The sequence below is a fragment of the Oryctolagus cuniculus genome, chromosome X (assembly GCF_051225735.1).
Source record: "Oryctolagus cuniculus isolate XC-2025 breed Fujian yellow rabbit chromosome X, ASM5122573v1, whole genome shotgun sequence".
Classification (NCBI taxonomy): Eukaryota; Metazoa; Chordata; class Mammalia; order Lagomorpha; family Leporidae; genus Oryctolagus; species Oryctolagus cuniculus.
Window position 1 is genome coordinate 23588324 of NC_142888.1, and position 18680 is coordinate 23607003.

At 38.1% G+C, this 18680-nt stretch overlaps 1 protein-coding gene across 14 annotated transcripts in view; it reads left to right on the forward strand.

Annotated features, from left to right (window-relative positions):
• SYTL5 (synaptotagmin like 5) overlaps positions 1-18680 on the forward strand; it is a 280881-nt gene that overhangs the window by 103220 nt on the left and 158981 nt on the right. The window contains exon 1 of one of the 14 annotated variants that reach the window (XM_089324972.1): positions 1477-1580. The exons of the other annotated variants lie outside the window; for them this stretch is intronic. The gene's annotated coding sequence lies outside the window, so the exon portion shown is untranslated. Of the gene's footprint in view, positions 1-1476; positions 1581-18680 lie in introns of those variants that run through there. 14 annotated transcript variants of the gene reach the window in all.

The window sequence follows — 18680 nt, forward strand, 5'->3', positions numbered from 1 at the left end:
GAAAATACCACCAATAGTCAAGAAAAAAGGTAATAAAAACAGATCCAAATATACTCAGCTGTTGGACTTCATAGAGAAAGACTTTAAAGCAATAATTATATTTTCAAAGAATGACAGGAAAATATGACCTTAATGAGTATACTCATATAGGTCACGAATTTCCAAACTATAAGAAAGTAATCGCAGGGAATATCTAGAATTAAATTCATAATAATGAAATAAACATACTAGATGCATTTAATATCAGTTTGGATATAGTTTTAGAGTCAGTGATGTTGAAGCTGGATCAGTAGGGATTATGCAATCTCAAAATCGGGGCAAAACATTTTAAGGTGCTATATTTGCTTCTCATACTATGCTTAGAACATCAGAAAGTGATAACTCTTTTTGTATATTAAGCTACACTCATCTTTTCAGTTTTCCATGATCCCACTTTGGGTTGCCCCACTTCGGGTTGCCCCACTTCAGCTAAATAGGGACCCGGCTATGATGACATCAATAAATAATCATCTTAGAGAAATAATCTCCCAGAAACTTCACTTTCTTCAACTTAAAATTAAGTATGAGGTAAGCACTAAGAAAATCTCACTCATTACCTAGTTGTCACTGTAGTCTCATGGGACTATGATACTGGAGTGTTGGGGTATAGCTTCTGGCTCTACCATTTACTAACTGAGTGACCATGGACAAGCTACTCAGTTTTTTCATTTGTATTATGTGAATATTAATAGTATATACCTGATAAATTTTTGGAATTATAGGAAATGGTATGTGGTATGTAGCACATTTGTAATTGTAGGTTTTATTACATATTTTTTTTCTCAGATCACTTATGAATTGAGTATTTTGGGGACTGAAGAGAATATTTCAAAAAGCAATTATCAGGGCTGGTGCTGTGGCATAGTGAGTAAAGCTGCCGCCTGTGGTGCCAGCATCCCATATGGGTGCCAGTTCAAGTCCCGGCTGCTCCACTTCCAGTCCAGCTCTCTGCTATAGCCTAGGAAAGTAGTAGAAGATCGCCCAAGTCCTTGGGCCCCTGCACCCAAGTGGGAGACCTGAAGAAGCTCCTGGCTCCTACCTCTGGATCAGCCTAGCTCCACCGTTGTGGCCATTTGAGGAGTGAACCAGTAGATGGAAGACGTGTCTCTCTCTTTCTCTCTCTCCCTCCCTCCCTCTTCCCCCTTTCTGCCTCCCTGTAACTCTTTCAGATAAATTTTTTTCAAAAATCAATTATCTTCAAAACATTGGTGTAAAATTTATCTCATGTTAAAATCTTAAATGTGCCTCAGTAGATGAAACTTAATTACCTTTCCCCTGCTGATCAACAAAAACATTCCTTAAAAAAAGCACTCAGCTGTGTAGATATTACATATTTCTTGGAATAGCTGTCTACCACAGATGACCATTACTGGGTGCTACAGGGTGTGATCAATGTGTAAATAGATTGTGGGAACATGAGAGGCTGGTTTTTCAAGTTCCTGCTCCCTGCAATTCATTAACGTCAAGTAGTCCAGCATTCTACAGTTTGTGTGTCTGAAAGAAAAGCAATTCTACAAAAATATTCCAACATTCATACTAAGGTAAGACTAATGTGTTTAGCGATCTCTAATGTGATGTCTGATTATTTTTGATTTTTGTATTCTGTATGTACTTTGGGGGAGTGGGGCTTGTTACTCAGGAAAGAAAACAACTGATTCCACCAGCTGATACTGTATTTTATACAGTAAAAAAGGGCTGTTATTAATTTGATGGACTGGGATAGGAAACATAAGTATCTTCTCGCTATTAGCACTTAATTGAAACTGCAAAGGAAAGAATTGCTCTGAACAATGTCTTCAGGAACAATATGTAGTCTAGTGATACAAAGAAGCCAAATTTACCACAGAAGTACTGTGTCATTTTGTCTAAAATCTCTCACACCTCTATAAGACAAAAAAGTCTTCTAGCTTTGAATTTTCTTTCATTTGTTAGCAAACTCAGATATTTCTTTCACTATTATCGAATAAGTTTTGTATTCAATCTCATTCTTGATATTGACAAATATCCAATAGATATGTATTCCATATAAGGATTGCTAATGTCTGAAAATCCTGGAATAATTCCAATATTAATTTAACATTTTAACAGCACAAAGAGATGAGATATTAACTATGAGGATGAATATGTTCTGTAAGGATGCATTGAATTTTTGTTTTCCTTTAACACAGAGTTTTTAAATTACCAATGCTATCTTCCTAATTTAAATGAAAAACTATTTTAAAAGCAGTAATTCAAACTATACAGTTGGAAAAGACAGGTGTCATATTATAAACCATTAAAATAGTGAATAGAAAATAATATTAGTTATCTGTGATGACACATTTAAAAACACTAGCTTTTTACAAAGATTTATTTGAAAGGCATAGTTACAGATAGGCTGAGGCAGAGAGAGAGAGAGAGACAGAACTTTTCATCCACTGTTTCTGTCTCTAAATGGCTACAACTATCAGAGCTGGGCCAGATCAAAGCCAGAAGCTGGGAGCCTCATCTGGGTCCCCCTCCTGGGTGCAGGGGCCATCTTCCACTGCTTTCCCAGGCACACTAGCAGGGGCTGGGTTGGAAGTGGAGCAGCCAGGACTCAAATCTGTGCCCATATTGGATGCCGGTGTGCAGGCAGTGACTTAACCTGCTATGCCACAGTGCCAGCCCCTAAATACTAGCTTTCTTAAAAGTTTGTTTATTTATTTATTGGTTGATTTATTGATTTTTGCTAAGGGCCATTTGTATATTTATAAATCACTCATAGGCCATACAAAATTATCAGCTTAAAATCACACCTGCTATGGATTTCTTGAATTTCAAGTCCTCCCTGCAATTGCCTTTATGGGGCTAGACGAAATGATTTTGCAGGTTTAATATGGCCAACGGGCCAGTTATTCCTCACCCCTGCAAAATGTCTTTTAAACACAAGAATTATATGTTAATTTTCTTCATTTTACAGTAAGTTGTATCTAGGTCATTTAGATTACTTATAGGCAAGTCTATTAGGATTAATATTATGTGACTTAAGTTCATGAGGCCATTAAATTGGAATCTTGGGAAGTTTTTAAATACATCCTTGATATGTACACAAATATACCCTCATAAGCCTACAGAAATATACTTTTAAATGGCAAATAATATTGGGGAAATGAATAAGGGATAAAGGAAGAAAATGTATTAGTGATTTTGTTGAATTGTGTGTTTTTTCCCTTTGTAAGTGAGTTCCTAAAATTCTGTGTTGGCGGCCGGCGCCGTGGCTCACTAGGCTAATCCTCCGCCTAGCGGCGCCGGCACACCGGGTTCTAGTCCCGGTCGGGGCGCCGGATTCTGTCCCGGTTGCCCCTCTTCCAGGCCAGCTCTCTGCTGTGGCCAGGGAGTGCAGTGGAGGATGGCCCAGGTGCTTGGGCCCTGCACCCCATGGGAGACCAGGAGAAGCACCTGGCTCCTGGCTCCTGGCTCCTGGCTCCTGCCATCGGATCAGCGTGGTGCGCGGGCCGCAGCGCGCTGGCCGCGGCGGCCATTGGAGGGTGAACCAACGGCAAAGGAAGACCTTTCTCTCTGTCTGTCTCTCTCACTGTCCACTCTGCCTGTCAAAAAAAAAAATTCTGTGTTGGCCTAAGTTTGGGAATTAGCCATGTTGTCAATTATTTAGGTTTGTTAAAGTCTTCTAATAGGTAGAGTGAATAAAATTAACAAGTTTCTACTTACTTGTGTCCTGGAATAATGCTTTTTTTGTTGTTTCAAATCAACTTCCTTATAATTATTTAGTATGTTAATGGAAGGAAAAGGAAATTCAGCCTTCAAGTAGGTGACATAAGCATCCGGGACTAGAACTGGCACCCATAGGGGATGCTGGCACTACAGGCGGTGGCTTTACCTGCTATGCAACAGCACCAACCCCTCCAGTACTTTTTTACCACTTTCCTTCTCTTCTCTTCTCTTCCCTAAGTTTAAGTTTCTCTGAAGGTTTTTACACTAACCGATGACCTATGCATTTTCCCTTTTCCTGTGACTTGTCATGAACCCATAAGTTCTTGTTGCTGTTGTTGTTAAAGGTTTTATTTGTTTATTTGGAAGTCAATCCTACAGAGAGAGAGAGAGAGAAAGAACTTGCATTGGCTGGTTAATTCCTCAGTTGACCACAACAGCCAGTGCTGAGCCAGGCCGAAGCCAGGAGTCAGGGGCTCCTTCCGGGTCTCCCATGTAGGTGGCAGGTGCCTAAACATTAGGACTGTCATCCAGTGCTTTTTGCAGGCCATTAGGTGGGAGCTGGATCAAAAGTGCAGCTGCTCAAACATGAACCTGTGTGCATCTGGGATGCCAGCATTAAAGGCAACAGCTTTGCCTGCTGAGCCACAATGCTGGCCCCATAAACTCCTAAGTTCTACATATCATCTTTAAGTGAATGCCTGCAAGATGTCTGTTTCCAGATTTTATCCTTCCAGGTGCTTTATGTTTTCCCACATTTATGTTAAATTGGGACATATATTCATCACAATCGTAATCAAATTCACTGCCTTTTCTGTCAAATCACTTCCCTTTATTTCATGTTTCTGCTAATGGAGCCAATTTTGCTTCTAATGTTTTCTTTGTTCTTAATACCAAAACCACTATCAACATCTTCGTTTCCTTTTGTCCTACCATATCTAGCAACCATCTTGTTCCATTTCATATTTATGTTATTTTTCATTTCTTTTTTGTTTTCTCACCATTTCTCCCCTGGTTTATTAGTTGTTTAGGATCCAGTGTCTTGGTCAGACCCCATCTTTGTTAGAAAGTCCACAATTTGTGGTTGTCTTTTTCTAAACCATGGGAATAGAACTGCAGGGGCACTTACAAAGAATACAACCAACCACCCATGTTTGAGTTCTGATTCTAAAATTGACTGGCTCCAGTGCCTTCTTTATAAGTCTTGGTTTCCTCATATTCCTTCTATCTTACACAGTGGCCACACGGAGCACCTGAGGTCATGGTTGGGAAATTATTTTGAACTATGAAACACTCTATAAATATTTAGGACTTTTATTAGAGAAGTAATTCAGGAGCAGAGACCAAATTCCAGGTCTTAAATTCCTAATTAGTACAGCGTAGGGAGTGGCGAGAGTATGGACTCCCTGTTCAGATGGCCTGAGTTTGAATTGCAGTTCTGCTGCTTATCAGCTGTGTGCAATTGGAAAATTTTAGTTAGCTTCCTTGTTTCTGTGTTTCCTCAACTGTAAAATGGGGTTAATTATTTCTGCTTTTTGAAGTGTTGTAGGTAGGATTAAAATGGTTAACAGGTGTAAAATACTTAAAAACAGTGCCTTGTACATGCGAAGTAGAGGAGGTGATAGGGGCCAGTAGGCCTGTGTTTGAGGATAATGTAGAAGACAGTTATGAGAACTGAGCCACAGATGAGGATCAGATGTAACAAGAGTGGAAATGCAGAATTACAATGTGGACATCTGTACCTAGCCCAGTCCCTCATGACTGCAACCAAAAATGGTCGCATCATTCGGGGCAGAACTGACCAAATGGACATCTTTAATAAGCATAGGCTTATAGCTGCATTTCAGGTGCAGGTGGCTTTAGAAATGTCATTCCTTTCCATTTAAAGGATCGCTGTCTAGAGTATGTATTTTTATGAATATACTGTAGTCCACTTGGATGAATTCATTTTTGTTTTTCAGGTTAAGAAAGGAAAATTAACAGTACTTAGAATTTCCAGGGGTTGTTCTAAGTGCTTTCAATTTCTGTACTCATTTAATCTTCACAAGAATTCCATGAACTAACCATAATTATCATCATCTAGTTTGTGGAATAATAAAGTTAAAATCCTAGAGAATATGCATAATGAGTGGATAATTGTACCAGGTTTCAAACTTAGGCAGACCAGCTCTAGAGCCATATTCTCAGTCATTGATTACTGTAGTCTCAATACCTCTGTGCTGTAGCATCTGGTTAGAAGGATGGGCTCTGGAATCCTGAGCTGCTGTTTTGTATTGCAGCTCCTGTTTCCTTGACAGGTGATATTAAGTACTTGATAGTTTCTCATAATAGATAGAAATTGCTTAATATTTACACACAGCATTCCAGTTCTCAATAATGCTGTGCAAGAGGGTCAGGGTCTGATTTTTTTCAACCATGTTTTTATATTTGGACATCCAGAATCTCAAGTACTGATCTTCTATATTTCTTTGACAGGCTATTACACTACTTCATCCTGTATTTAATTGATGCTGCTGGCCATAGGGATATTTTCATGGGTGGGTTATATTTTTATGTGCCTCAGTTTCCATCTTTCTCGTTGCTAACATTTCAAAAGTTCAGGCTCAATGTTTGAATTGCTATGTTTTTTTTGTATTCTTTTTAAATTATTTCTTATTCATTTAAATATTCCTTCACTTTAAAAAAATTCTGCAAAATTATCAGCTAAAAACCATTTAATGTGTATTTGCTTCATATTACTCTTCACTGAATAAAAATATTAAAATTAACCTTACTTTCACTGAACCCTTAATAACTTTATTCATTTATAAATGGACCCAGTACTATTTGTAACTCTTGTAAAGGCAATTTAACAGTTTCCAGTCCTGTAACAGTTGACTTGTCCAAAGTAATTTGATTTAATCTTTCTAATTGAATGTCAGGAAACACTCTGTTCCTACATTAAGAACATGTTCAGTTCATTTAAGGGTATGTGGTTTATGTACATATATTTCAGATGCACTTTCATTTTGGTGTTGTGCAGTTGGAAAATATTTCCAAGAGAGTAACAGGACTTAGAAGGAAACTAAGACAGTGAATAAGGAAACAACCCTTAAGATACACACCACTGCAAATCAAGTAAAATTCCCCAAGACTCAATAATATACTTAAATATTTTTCAAAAATGACAGTGGTAGAGTTATACTGGAAAACATAGTTAACTTGGGAGTGGTGTTTGGGGTGTTTATGTATGTGTGTGTGTGTGTGTGTGTGTAAATAAATCAGACTTGGAATGTAGCCATCAAACAGTGATGTTCTAGTATTCAAAAATAGACTTTAAATCCAAACATAATTTATCTGGATTATAAAGATGAAAGTTCAGCAACAACCTACTTGGTAAACACAGACTGAGAGAGATCATATAAAATATATTTGCTTACTTCAAGTAGCAAAGTATAGACAAGTCCCTTAATAGATCCTGCCAAGATCTATATATATAGAGATAGCAAGAATTTGCAGTCCCCTGGAGTGATGTCACACTATAATTATTTGATTAAAGTTTTTGTAATTAATTTTGTTAATTCAAGGTATATTATATCAAGAATGAGTTTTCCCACAAAGGAAGAGCATATTAAAATGAGAAATATTTTTCAGCTTTCAAATGATAGTGTGTGTTAGCATTCCATTACTATAATAAAATACCTGAGGCAGGTTAACTTTATGAAGAAAAACAGGTTGTTTAGCAACAGTTTTGGAGTTTCAAAACCCAGAATCAGGTTGTCCCATCGGTTTGGCCTGTGGTGACTATGTAATGGTGAATGGTGTCACTGCATGTAAAGAGTGCATATGGAAGGCAACATCACACCATAAAACCAGAAGCCAGTGAAAGACTGAGTAGAGTCAGACTCAGAATTTTACAACAACCCTCTTGCAAGAACTACTAGGATCCCACAAGAAAGAACCTTAATTGATTTCGAGGGCATGCCTGCAATTGATCTAAGTACCTCCCACTATGATCTACCTCTTAAAGCTTCCACATGGCCACACTGAGTGCCAGCTCCTCAACACATGAATGCTTGGGGAACAAACCACATCAAAACCACAATATAATTGTTTATCCAAAATTGTTTAGGCCCACAAATATGTATTTTAAGCTGCATATGCTGACTAGAATTAGATATGTACTTTATAAAGCCATTTTGTGATGAAGAAACCCAGTCTTTTTTAAAAAAAAAAAAAGATTTATTTATTTGCAAGGCAGAGTTACAGAAAGGTAAAGAGAGAGAGACAGAGATATCTTCCATCCAATGGTTTACTCCCAAAATGGCCACAGTAGCCAGAGCTGATCTGATCTGAAGCCAGGAGCTTCTTCTGGGTCTCCCATATGGGTGCAGGGGCCCAAGGACTTGGGCCGGCCATCTTCCACTGTTTTCCCAGGCCATAGCAGAGAGCTGGATTGGAAGAGGAGCAGCCAGGACTCAAACTAGTGCCCATATGGGATGCTGCCTGAAGCTTTATCCGCTATGGCACAGTGCCAGCCCCCAACCCTTTTTGCACAGGGAAAATACTGTTGATCCTAACCACAAAGAAATGTAGTCAGAAACATAAGAGGGAAAATGAAAGGTTGGGATGCATTGTTTTCATTACCCTGTTCAAGTAGGAAAAATTTCATTTGCTTCAAACCATTCACAGCTGCCACCTAATGTCTTATGTTGACTGTTTTATAGTTTGAGCCCCAGACACAGCAAAGGTATTTAAAAATCAGTTGTACATAACAAACCCAAGAACTATTGATTTTTTTCAAGTGATTTCCTGTCTAACTCTCATTGTTCTTGTAAGTAATACTCATATGGTTCAGTTTATATTTAAGCATAATATGATATGACAAAATATTAGATATCTTTAGATACACAGAGTGTATTTTCAAATAATGTTATCAGGGTTAGTCTTTAATTGATCATATTGGAAAAATACATTGAATCTGGATCAAGAAGCATGAAATATACACTGAATCCTGCCACTAATAAAAGTAACTGCTCACATTTTCTGAGGACTTACCATGACCCAAGAACTACTCAAATGCCTTCTATGTAACCAAGTGGTATGGCGGTTCATTCATGTTTCCAGCCAGAAGCTGGATCAATACATAGCGGCTGAACTCAGACTGGCTATGATATGGGATTTTGATATCCTCAGGAGTTGCTTACTTCTCTATACAACAATGCTGACCTCCAAATGGTTCCTATTTCCTTGGTTCTAATACTCATCCAATCTCTGCTCTTGAAGGTACTAGTAGTCCAGCTCTATCCCATATGTCTCACTGGGTGACTTACCATTGATGATCTTTTAGTAAAGGGGCCCTGAATTCTCTTATGCTCTGACAATTTTCAAGGCTCCTAGGTCTACTGGCCCCTTCATAGTTCCCATTCCCTAAACTGCTGCCAACTTCTCCTTTGCCATCCCCAGGTAGCACCCAAGTCTGTGCTCACAGAAAGTATGGAGAATCAGGCCCTTCCGAATGTCATTCCCCTCCACTTTTTCCACACTTAGATCAGTGCTGCAGATTTTTTTTCCTTCCTCGATCAGGAGAAGTTGCTCCAATGTCATATCCACAGTCCTCTCTACACTATCTCATAATGATGTTCAGACCTCTAAACTATGTTATTTGCTGATAGAATGCATAGTTTAATGTACATTTAGAAAAATTGAAGGTTTTTTTAAAGATGTATTTATTTATTTGAAAGTCAAAGTTACACAGAGAGAGGAGAAGCAGAGAGAGAGAGAAAGAGGTCTTCCATCTGCTGGTTCACTCCCCCAATTGGCCACAATGGCTGGAGCTGTGCCAATCCAAAGCTAGGAGCCAGGAGCCAGGAGCTTCTTCCAGGTCTCCCACATGGGTGCAGGGACCCAAGCACTTGGACCATCCTCTACTGCTTTGCCTTACAGTAATGTTTCTAAAATTCTTTGTGGAGAAATTTTGTATTTATTTTCCATATCAACTCAACATTTTTGCAAAATGCATTTTAAAATAATGAGTCCACTGATCACAAACACCTATGCCATGTTAATGTCAAATTACTGTAAAAGTTTTTAAATGTTCTCAATTTCTATAATGTCTTAGACAAGTAACATTTGGCAGGCCAGTAACTAAAAGTCTGTAGCCTGCTACAATATCATCAAGGTCCTCTTTCCTAGTGCTATGATTTGTCCCTCAAAGTTTCATGTGTTGGAGGCTTGGTTCTCAGTGTGATGGTGCTGAGGTGGTGGTAACTTTAAAAGATGGGGCCTAATGGGAGGTGATTAGGTCACTGGGGATGTGCCTTCAGAAGGAATTAACATAGATATCCTGGAGATCTGTGTTAATAGTTCTATGAAACAGTGGTTATAAAAGAATGAGTTTGGCCATTCCCCCTGCTTCTTCAGCTTCCTGTTTTTTGATGTGATTTCTCCTGATTAAAAGTGCCCCACCACTGTGATGTCATCTGCATGAGATCTTCACCAGAGCCAGTTAAGTGCAGACACCATGCCCCTAGACCTCCAGAACTTTGAGCTAAATAGATCTCCTTTCTTTATAAAGTTACCCAGCTTGGGTATTTTGTTATAGAATCATAAAACAAAAGAGATCTGAATTTATTGTAATCATTCTTTCATTTTTCAGATGTGTCTGTGAAGCTGTACATCTTTATATAAGCCTTTGGTATGCCTAAATGTGCACCCTCCAAAGAAGCACTACTGAGTACTGATAGAAAATTGACCAAGACAATATTGTACATACACATACACATATATATATACATATATCTCTGTTTTATGCTACTATGCAATATATTATGTGTATATATAAAAATCTTTAATTCTATAATACAGTATAGTGATCAAGAACACAGTCACTAGAAGGAGATAGCCTTAGTTTGAATCCTGGCTTCACCTGTTTTTTGATTTCCCTCTGCCTCAGTTTCCCAATATGTTATTTTGGGAATAATAAAAGTAACTAAAAATCAATGGGTTGATGTGAAGATAGAACTAGGTAATATAGGTAAACCAAGGCTTTAGATCAAGACCTGACACTTGTATATAAATACTATTTGAGTATTTATTATTTCATAAGGAAAAAAAATTGAGACAAATATAATAATAGAGCAGGAAATACGTAACCCAATAAAAACGTAATACAACATGGATGATAGGACATTTATGATTAGTTAAGAATTAGATACTGTGAGATATATAATAATTTATTTTTGGCTTTGCATTTGATGTCTGAGGAATCCAATCACTTCACGTGAAAAAGGGACATGTGACAGATACTCATCTGGGAATTTGACATTAGAAGTTCCTTTTGATCTTCCCAGGAACTCTGTGAGGTGAATACCATTATCATTCCCATTTTACAGGAGAAGAAACTGAGGTTTGGGGAGGGTAAGTAGCTTGTTTTATAACGTAGTAGCAATGCTGGTTTTTCCTTGTTTGAAAGAGTTACAGTAAAAGAGAGAGAGAGAGATCTTTCATCTGCTGGTACATTCCCCAGATGACCAAAATGGCTAGGGCTGGGTTAGGCCAAAGCAGGAGCAGGAGCTTCTTCTGGGTCTCCCACGTGGGTATCAGGGGCCCAAGGACTTGGGCCATCCTCTAAGGCTTTTCCCAGGCCATTAACAGGAAGCTGGACTGGAAGTAGAACAGCTGGGACATGAACTGGCGCCCATATGGGATGTTGACATTGTAATCAGTGGCTTTACCTGCTATACCATATCGCCATCTCCAATGCTGGATTTTTAACTAAGAACATTCCTGACTCTAAAACCTAAAGTCTTTGCAACTCTCCCTTGAGCTGTCCATTGGGACACCATAGGAAGATTTTAAAATAAACAATTGCCTGACAGAACCACATTCTGAGTTAAAAAATAATAAATGTAATGAAATATACCATGCAGTTCAACACTTTGAAGTATATAATCCACTTGGTACATTCACAGATGTTTAACTATCACTACAATCTAATTTTAGAACATTTTCATCCTGTGCGTGGCCTAGCAATAAGTCCCTGGGTTCATAACCTCAAGGGCACGGAGCATATAGGAGTCTTGAATGGACTTGAAATGGTTTGTGAATCTTTCCTAGGATGCACAGCTTTCATTGTTTTCTCTGAAAAATAGCCCTGAATGTATTAAGAAATTGTAGACAAGAGTAGTTGCACATGGATCATTGAGGCCCCTTGTGAAAACTGAGAATAAGATTCAGTAGGTTCATTGTGGGACCAGACCTACTATCATCGGTTTTTATGATAGGTATACTACATTGGGGGGAGGGGTGGCATTGTGGCACAGAAGGTTAAGCCACCATTTACCATGCTGCCATCTCATATCAGAGTGCCAATTTGTATCCTGGCTTCTCTATTTCCTATCCATCTCCCTGCTAATGTGCTTGGGAAAGCAGATGAAGATGGCCAAAGTACTTGGTTCCCCATCACTTATGTGGGAGACCTGCAAGGAGTTCCCTGCTCCTGGCTTTGGCCTGCTCCAAATCTGACATTGTGGCCATTTGGGGAGTAAACCAGCACATAGAGATCTCTTTGTCTCTCTCCATATCAGTCTATCACTCTGCTGTTCAAATAAACAAAAAAATAAATAAATATTTTTGAATTGAATACTAAATTTGGACCTTAACTAAGTTGAATGTAATGTGCCCTAAAATTCCATTCTTGGAACTGGCACTGTGGCATAGTGGGTAAGGCCGCCGCCTGCAGTGCCAGCATTCCATATGGTTGCTGGTTCAAGTTCCGGCTGCTCCACTTCCGATCCAGCTCTCTGCTATGGGAAAGCAGTGGAGGATGGCACAAATCTCGGAGGAAGCTGCTGGCTCCTGACTTTAATCGGCTCGGCTCCAGCCGTTGGGGCCACTGGAGAGTGACCCAGTGGATGGAGGACACCCCCCCCCCCGCCCCGCCTCTGCCTCTCTGTAACTCTGCTTTTCAAGCAAATAAATCTTTTTTAAAAATTCCATTCTTCTCATTAGTAGATGTGTTAGAAAAAAGCCTCTTGCTGTAGATTCGTTCCTGAGAGGAGGAGCGTGGTGGGGGCAAGAGGCATGTCACTACACAGACTCCGGGAGTCAGGTGAAAGTGGGCCAGAGGCGAGCAGCCTGTAGACTCGTTTATTTCAGTTGGTACAACAGCTTATATAGCCAAGGCAGCCAATCCGGTCAAGGGGCAATCTATGCCCTAACCAATCACAGCCTGTTGCCAAGCAGGCTCCATTTGCCATGTGGTTTCCAAAGCCATCCAATCACACCCTGTTGCCAGGCAAGCTCCGTTGCCAGGTGGGTTTCAAAGCCATTCCTGAGTAACTGACTCTCGCTTACCAGCGGCCATCTTGGCATGGCTTTCTCATTCCACCACAAAAGCCTACTCAATTATTATTGTGTTTTTAATTTGGTCAATATTTTTGGATATTTGTTTTGTTACTGAAAATTATATACAGAACAAAATAACTGTGATTTTGGCTGCTGTTCCCCAGAAATTCAAAATATTAGGTATTTGTTTTCTTAATAGAAAATGTTTTTCAACAGCAGATGTAGGCCATGGTATACAAGAACCTTTGAGGAGCAAGAATGTTATTCATCTTACACTCCACAGCTTCTTGTTCTTTGTGGCAAATATGGCATTACTAACCAGACTAATGGGAAACCTAAGTATGTGAGGCAACAACCTGCATATCTTTATGAGCAGTTACTCTTCTAGAAGAGAGATCTGTATGTCCAAGTGAAAGTCAGCTTCATAATTAGTTTAAAATAGATCTTCCTGGAGTTGCAAGTTACTCCCCTGTTTGATAGCATGGATGGGGTTCACTCCACAAAATGTAAACAAAGGTCAAGGCTGGACTACAGCCACAGTCAGGAGCCAGGAACTCAGTCTAGGTCTCTATGTGAGTGGCAGGAACCCAATTACTTAAGTCATCACTGCCACCTCCCCAGATTGACATTAGCAGGAACTCCTGGAGTTAGGAGCTGGATCAGGGTAACAAACTCAGATACTCCAATGTGAGATGTAGACTTTTTAACTCATATATTAACTACTTGGCTAAATAGTCACTCCTAGAATATATTTTGATGGAAATGGTATTTGTTGGATTTTTATTTAATGATTTTATTAGAATTATGTATTTTTTCTTTCATCAATTTTTTTAAAGATTTTATTTATTTATTTGAGAGGTAAAGTTATAGACAGAGAGAGGCGAAGACAGAGACCTTTCGGTCTTCCAACCTCTGGTTCATTCCCTAAATGGCCACAACAGCCAGAGCTGAGCCAATCTGAAGCCAGGAACCAGGAGCTTCTTCCGGGTCTCCTATGTGGGTGCAGGGACCCAAGCGCTTAGGCCATCTTCCACTGTTATCCCAGGCCATAGCAGAGAACTAGATCAGAAGAAGAGAAGCTGGGACATGAACCAGCACCCATATGGGATGCCAGTACCACAGGCAGAGGCTTAGCCCAACACTCCACAGTGCCAGCCCCATTCATCAAGTTTTTAAAAGTTTACTTTTTTATGTTTAAAATAATATATTAACACATTAGATTCTTAGGGTCACAACAAATGCAAAATAATTACTACAACTGTTACTACATGTTAATGCAATATTAATACAAAGAGACAGATTAAATGTAGTTCATAGATGCAATTCTAAGAATATAATCATATTTCTCAAGTTTCCTCTCCTTTCTCTCTTTCTCAAAGCCTAATACTCCACTGAAAAGGTTCAACAAGTAAAAACTAAAAATACCGTAATTCAGAAGGACTATAGACAAGGGCTATAGCAGTAAACAAGTGAAAAGATGTCCATTTCACTCATAAACTGTGAATTTTAAAGAAATAACAGAACATTAAAACTATTTGACAGATAAAAAATTTTGACAAAAATATTTACAGCAATAGTGATACACAGGCATTTCTTTTTTGTTTATTCATTTTTCTTTTATAATTTTAGCTTCCACATATAAAGGATAACATATGATATTTGTCTTTGTGTCCAGCTTATTTCACTCAGTGTGATGTCTTCCTGTTTCATTCATTTTGATTTATTTATCCCTTCCTCTGATGATGGACACTTTGGTTGTTTATATAGTTTGACTATTTGAACAGTACTGTTATAAACATGGTGGTGAAGGTATCTCTTTGATACAATGTATTCATGTCTTTTGAGTATGTACCCAGCAGTAGGATTGTTGGATCATATGACATGACTGTTTCTTGCTTTTAAAGAAACATCCATAATGTTTTCCACAGTGGCTGTACTAATTTACTTTTTCTCCAACAGTATATAAAAATTCACATTTCTCCACATCATCACCAGCATTTCTTACTTTTTGTCTTTTGGATAATAGCCATTCTGACATGGACAAGTAGATACTTCATGTGGTTTTGATTTTCATTTGCCTGATAGCTAGTGATGTTGATCATTTTTCTTTCATGTAATTGTTGGCCATTTGTATTTCCTCTTTTGTTAATTGTCTGTTGAGGTCCTTTGCCCATTTCTTAACTAGATTGCTTGGTTTTTATTTTGAAATATTTGATTTTCTTTTTGCTGATATATTCTGAATACTTATCCTTTTTCTAATAAGTAGTTTACAAATATTTTCCAATCCTGTTGGATGCCTCCATATCTATTGATTGTTTTGTTGGCTGTTCAGAAGCTTTTGAGTTTGATATAACCCCACTTGTCTAGTTTTGTTTTGTTTCCTGTGCTTTGTGGCTCTTATCCAAGAAGTCATCACCTACACCAGTGTCTTGAAGTGATTATGCTACATTTTCTTCCTGCAACTTCATAGTCTCAGGCCTTAACTTAAAGTCTTTGATCCATCTTGGGTTGACTTTTGTGTATGGTGAGTGGTAAGCATCTAATTTCTTTCTTCTACACCTAACCATCCAGTTTTTTTCAGCAGCATTTATTTAAAAAGATTATCATTTCTCCAATATATGTTCTGGGCATATTTGTCAAAATCAGTTGGCTGTATGTAAGTGAATTAATTTATGGGTTCTGTATTCTCTTCCATTATTCTATGTGTCAGTTTTTATACCAGTACCATGCTGCTTTAATTACTAGAGCTTTCTAGTATGCTTTGAAATAAGATAATGTGATGCCTTCAGCTTGACTGTTTTTTTCCTTGTTGTTGTTTCTCAGGATTGCTTTTGCGATTTTTAGGTGGTTTCTGATTCTATATGAATTTTAGGATTGTATTTTCTAATTCTGTAACGAATGCTCTTAGTGTTTTTGATTTTTTTTTTATTTTATGCTAGTTTTTTTAACTTTTATTTAGTAAATATAAATTTCCAAAGTACAGTTTATGGATTACAATGGCTTTCCCCCCCATAACTTCCCTCCCACTCGCACCCCTCCCACCTTTCGCTCCCTCTCCCATTCCATTCACATCAAGATTCATTTTCAATTATCTTTATATGCAAAAGATCAATTTAGTATATATTAAGTAAAGATTTCATCAGTTTGCACCCACACAGAAACACAAAGTGTAAAGTACTGTTTCAGTACTAGTTATAGCATTACATCACATTGGAAAACACATTAAGGACAGATCCCACATGAGGAGTAAGTACACAGTGACTCCTGTTATTGACTTAACAATTTGACACTCTTGTTTACGGCATCAGTAATTTCCCTAGGCTCTAGTCATGAGTTGCCAAGGCTATGTAAGCCTTTTGAGTTCGTCGATTTCAATCTTATTCAGACAGGGTCATAATCAAAGTGGAAGTTCTCTCCTCCCTTCAGAGAAAGGTACCTCCTTCTTTGATGGCCCTGTTCTTTCCACTGCGATCTCACTTGCAGAGATCTTTCATTTAGGTTGTTTGTTTGTTTGTTTCCAGAGTGTCTTGGCTTTCCATGCCTGAAATACTCTCATGGGCTCTTCAGCCATATCCAAATGCCTTAAGGGCTGATTCTGAGGCCAGAGTGCTGTTTAGGACATCTGCCATTCTATGAGTCTGCTGTATCCCGCTTCCCATGTTGGATCATTCTCTCCCTTTTTTATTCTATCAGCTAGTATTAGCAGACACTAGTCTTGTTTATGTGATCCCTTTGACTCTTAGACCTATCAGTGTGATCAATTGTGAACTGAAGCTGATCACTTGGACTAGTGAGATGGCATTGGTACATGCCACCTTGATGGGATTGAATTGGAATCCCCTGGTATGTTTCTAACTCTACCATTTGGGGCAAGTCAGTTTGAGCATGTCCCAAATTATACTTTTCTTCCCTCTCTTATTCCCACTCTTATATTTACAGGGATCACTTTTCAGTTAATTTTAAATACCTAAGAATAATTGTGTGTTAAAGAATGCTCTTAGTGTTTTGATAGGGATTGCATTGAATCTGTAGTTTGCTATATGTAGTATAGATATTTTAATTATATTAATTCTATAACTCATAACCAAGGAATATTTTTACATTTTTTGTGTCCTTGTTGATTTTTTATCATTGTTTTATAATTTTCCTCATAGAGATCTTTCACTTCTTTGGTTACATTTATTCCCAAACATTTGATTTTGTGTGTGTGGCTATTATGAATGCAATTTCTTTCTTGGTGTCTTTTTCTGTCAGTTCATTAATAACATAAAAAAGTTCCTGTTTTGTATGGTATTTTGTAACCTGCACCTTTATTGAATTGGTTTATCAGGTCTGGCAGCTTTTTGGTGGAGTGTTTAGGTTTTTCCATATACAACATCATATCATCTGCAAACATGGATATTTTACTTCCTTCTTTCCAATTTCGATGCCCTTTATTTATCTCTCCTCACTAATTGTGCTTGCTGATACTTCCAGTACTACATTGAATAAGAGTGGTGAAATGGATACCCTTGTCTTGTTCCAGATCTGAGGGAAAATGCTTTCAGCTTTTCTCCATTCAGTATGATATTGGCTGTTAGTCTGTCACATAAAACCTTATCATTTTGAAGCTTGTTCCTTCTAAATTTAATTTGTGGATTTTTTCCTATCATTAAATGATGTTTCATCTTATCAAATGCTGTCTCTGCATCTATTGAGTGAAATGACAATGTGGCTTTTTTTCCTTCATTATATTGATGTGATTTGTGACATTTCTTGATTTGCAAATATTGACTCACTCTTGCATCTCTGGGATAAATCCCAATTGATTGTGAGGCGTGACCATTTTGATGTGGTATTGCATTCAGTTTACTAGTATTTTGTTAAGTATTTTTGCATTTATGTTCATCAAGGATATAAGTAGTTTTTCTTTTAAAATTTTGTCTTTTGTATCAGTCTATTATTAGTCTAATTGGCATTCCATTTTTGGAACTTGACACTTTTGCTCTCTTTGATTTTTTCCTTGTCCTTAACTTTTGACAGTTTTACTACATATGTATCTGGTTATATCTGCTTGGCATCCATGCATTTCCTGTATCTGGATGTCCATGTCTCTTCCAAGACCTGGGAAATTTTCAGCTATTATTTAATTTAGGAATGTTTCAACATCTTTTTTTCCTTTATTCTTCTATGGAATGCCTATAATATGAATATTTGGTTGTTTAAATGCTATCCCATTTTTATGTAACCTTTCTTCTTTTAAATTATTTTCTCTTTATTTTTGATTGTATTATTTTCTTTTATTTAATAAATATAAATTTCAAAAGTACAACTTTTGGATTATAGTGGTTCTTCCCCCATACCCACCCTCCCACCTGCAAACCATCCCATCTCCTACTCCCTCTCCCATCTGATTGGGTTATTTCTTTTTCTTTTCTTTTCTTTTCTTTTTTTTTTTTAAAAGGCAGAGTGGGCAGTGAGAGAGAGAGACAGAGATAAAGGTCTTCCTTTGCCGTTGGTTCACCCTCCAATGGCCGCTGCGGCTGGCACGCTGCGGCCGGTGCACCGCGCTGATCCGAAGGCAAGAGCCAGGTGCTTCTCCTGGTCTCCCATGGGGTGCAGAGCCCAAGAATTTGGGCCATCCT